The sequence below is a fragment of the Melospiza georgiana genome, chromosome 5, assembly GCF_028018845.1.
Source record: "Melospiza georgiana isolate bMelGeo1 chromosome 5, bMelGeo1.pri, whole genome shotgun sequence".
NCBI classification, from domain to species: Eukaryota; Metazoa; Chordata; class Aves; order Passeriformes; family Passerellidae; genus Melospiza; species Melospiza georgiana.
Window position 1 is genome coordinate 122,752 of NC_080434.1, and position 3,569 is coordinate 126,320.

At 44.0% G+C, this 3,569-nt stretch overlaps 1 long non-coding RNA gene across 1 annotated transcript; it reads right to left on the bottom strand.

The window, feature by feature from the left end:
- Nucleotides 1–2,802, bottom strand: LOC131083385 (uncharacterized). The gene is made up of 3 exons (XR_009114442.1): nt 1,729–2,802; nt 1,271–1,388; nt 1–117 (listed from the first exon to the last, which is right to left on the bottom strand). It is a non-coding gene; the product is annotated as an uncharacterized LOC131083385 (long non-coding RNA).
- Nucleotides 2,803–3,569: the final 767 nt, after the last annotated feature.

Sequence of the window (3,569 nt, forward strand, 5' to 3'; positions counted from 1 at the left end):
CATCCAAGCAAAAAGCAAAATTCGTGCACTCGTGCGTTCGCTGCTCCTGTCAGATTCTCTGTTTCCCTCCACATCTTCTTACACTTTCAGTCCTCACGCTGTCCTGCCGTGATGAGTCTGACAGAAGAATTGGCACATGTTAACAGAGCATTTCCTTCCCTCCCTCCCTCCCTGTGCTTTCCTCAGCGCATTTCAATCCATCCCAGGCCTGCAGTGATGCACGCTCACCCCAAAGCTCACAGCAAGCATGCAGCAGCTCAGGCTCACTCGGCTCCAGGGCCCAGAGCCTGCAGGCCCTGCAGCTGCCACACGGATGGACCTGGTTCCCTCCCCGGGTGCCCAGAGGGAAACCTGAGGGCAGGCGTCCACCCCGAGGGGGCACCCGCAGCCCCGGGCAGGCATGGAGTCGCCGGCTGCTCTCTGGGGACGAGACCCTCCCTGCAGGCCACACTGCCTCGGCCTCTCCCTCCCTGGGGGACAGGCACCTCCAGGGTCTGTGACCAGCCCCCTTCCGTCAGCATCCAGGGGCTCTGTCAGAGCCAGAGGGCTCAATTCGTGGCGAGTACCGATGGCACACAAATGGCAGCCCGAGGAAATCGTGTTCTGGCCTCTAAGTGCTTGGGACAGGGTCTGATTTTTTGTTTTGTATTTGTATGATGATTAGTACAACAGGGCTCTGATGGATGACATGGCAACACAGAACTAAAAACTCTATGACAGGATTACATCGACTTCTAGGAAAAGACAAAAGCCTAGGACCCTTCTGAAATCTACTTTTAATCCAAAGCACGGGGATTGTCAGCATGCTGCACCTTCCAGCTTTTCAAAGCAGCTTACCTCTGAAGACCAGGAAACATTGATTTCTACAGAAACAATGGGCAACCCCCAGGCTAATCTCAGCACTACTGTTTAATAGGGGACCTGCCAGCGTGCCAGTCCAGCTTCAAGTGTGCTTTACTTCAGTCTAACATCCCCACACAATTCTTCTCACATCTCCCAACCCTGACATCTTATTTTCCCCTAAAGCTTCTCTTCATTAGCAATTTCCAAGTAACATGGTATTTTTACAACATTCAAAAATGTCATGCTGGACTGTGCTACAGAGTAATCTGCAAATATAAGCTGAGCAAAGTTATAATTGACTTGAACAGAGAAAAAAACTACAAGTGAACACCTTCACCTGCCTACAAAGAGCCAACAAGCCCCTGGCAGCTGCCAGCATCAAAGCACAGCGGATGTCTCTAATACAGGGTAAGGATAACAATATCACCTTCTGTTCTCTCCAGCTTCTTTTCCCTGCAGTCATATTTTGCTTCTTATGATTTTTTTAGTCTCTGTATCTTCTTGGACAGCACCGAGCCCGACGACAAGGATACGAGAGTCTTTCCCTGCCGGACAGAGAGAACCAGGAAAACAGTTAAAATAAGAACAGGGCAGTTTGAAATTCGTACTTGCAACGAGAAGCAGCGCCTAACCAACAGAACAAAAGTAAACAAAGCATGACACCTCCCTGGGGACAGAAGACTTATAAACTCGCCAGGATTTACAATTCTAGCGACCAACCCCTTCAGGACAGCAGCCAAGTGTCCCATGGGGTGGTGCTGCACCAAAGAACCATCTGAGAGTGCCCAAAGAGTGAAATGCACAATATTTTGCAAAGACAAAAAATCCTGCAAAATAACAAAAATACAATAGATGTAAACTACTGGGCAAGAGTACAAGTGTTACCTTTGGCAGCTGGAACCATCCAGGTGAGCCCCTGATAACTGGATCCTCGCCAGAGTTTGAACCCTTCAGGACACAGAAGGGTTTTCCCCAGGAATTTCAAAGACTGAGTTTGGACAGAAGCACGCTCGCCGGATCCTCAGAAACGTCGCCCATTCTCCAGGTGTCTGGAGAGAACTGCAAATGGCTCTCACGTAGTTGGAGCTGGTTCTGTAAGGTCTCAGGGTGAATTTCACCAGATGCAACTGAATTGGGCAACTCCCAGTGAGACAGAAGGAACCCAAAGCTTGTTTTACCCAAACCCTGGGTAAGCACAGCTCCAGCAAATACTGAGGAAACAGACATAACAGGGTAAAAATAATAAAACTATTGCTTTTTCTTTAATCTTGCCTTTTTTTTTTTTATTCAGATGAGCAAAACAATGAAGGAGAAGGTGAAAAACTCACCATTACTGAACATTTCGTCATCTGTAAGCTGAGCATCCTTAGCATAGAGGACTCCAGAGTTAAAATTCACTGATCCCTGGGAAATAAAACCAAATATATGACAAACAGTCAAACAGAAGGCGTAAAAATTTGTTTCCTCTACGGACTTTCAAGTACGTATCTTTGTATATATCCTACACATTACAACATACACTTTACACCATCTCCTAATATATAATAATTTACCTTTAAACTTTGATAGTATAGTGTGGAGAAATGGCTCCATGACAGAGGTCACGCAGACATTCGCTCGTTAGCCGACCAGGAGCTGGGAAAGTACCGAACACAGGTATTTTTGAGTTTTGCACCTGCAAGATAGCGTGTGCCTGGGCCTAGCTGGGTAGGATAACAAGTAGACAGAGAGACGTGGGAAATAGGGAATGTAGGCCCAAAGGAATGAGGAAGAGTTGATGGTATAGTTTAACCAATAGATCGCTTGGCTTACAGAATATTCATAAGCTTATTATGTGCTGTATAACTGTCTGATACTCTCTGCAATAAACATAGCTTGCTGATCTCATATTGAGTGTCCGAGTCTTCCCTCACCCAAGAGTATAGCATAAAATTATTAACTAAAATTGGTGATCTATTATTATTAAGTTGTGCCTAAAGTTATTTTTGCTGTCATGTTCAAAACAATTTTTTTTTTTACTGTAATGAATGAGCAATTGATCTCAAAGTCATCACAAGCCCATCAAAAAAACAAAGCTCTATTCACCGGGCAGGTCTGTGAGCTAGAGGGTAGTTAGGCTTGTACTTACCTCTTGCTCTTCATGAACCAATAAATCCTGTCAACAAAACCAGGATCTTTAGCCCACTCCTATTAAAGATTCTACAAGGATGATGGTTTGATTTGTGTTTAGAAGTTTAGATTTAAAATGGCCAGTTCAATGGATAAATAAAGACAGTTTAAGTAGTATTACTTTACTCTTATTATTATTATTATTGGTATTAGTATTATCAGCTACTGGAAGAAACAAACCAGTAGTATCTATACTTAATTACTTCTATTTCCAGAAAACAATAAAGAAAAAGAACCAAACCAAAAAAAGTCACTTCCTACCTTTTGTATCTCAGGATGATGAATTTCTCTTGGGCACTTCTCCAATTTATCAAGACTCATAGCACTGAAAGGCAAACAAAACAGTGCTTTATAGAAGGCCAAGTGCACGTTTCAAGGCTGAACCACCAACTGATTGCAGTGACAGCAGTTACAACATGAATCAGTCCAAGGGCCTCTCTTAAATGGAATGGAATGTTTTGTGGAACTGCCATTTCTTTCCCAAAATACTAACTTCCAACACTTCCTAAACTTATTTTGCATTTTAAAAACAGAAATTAGTAAGACTCTGTGTGGAC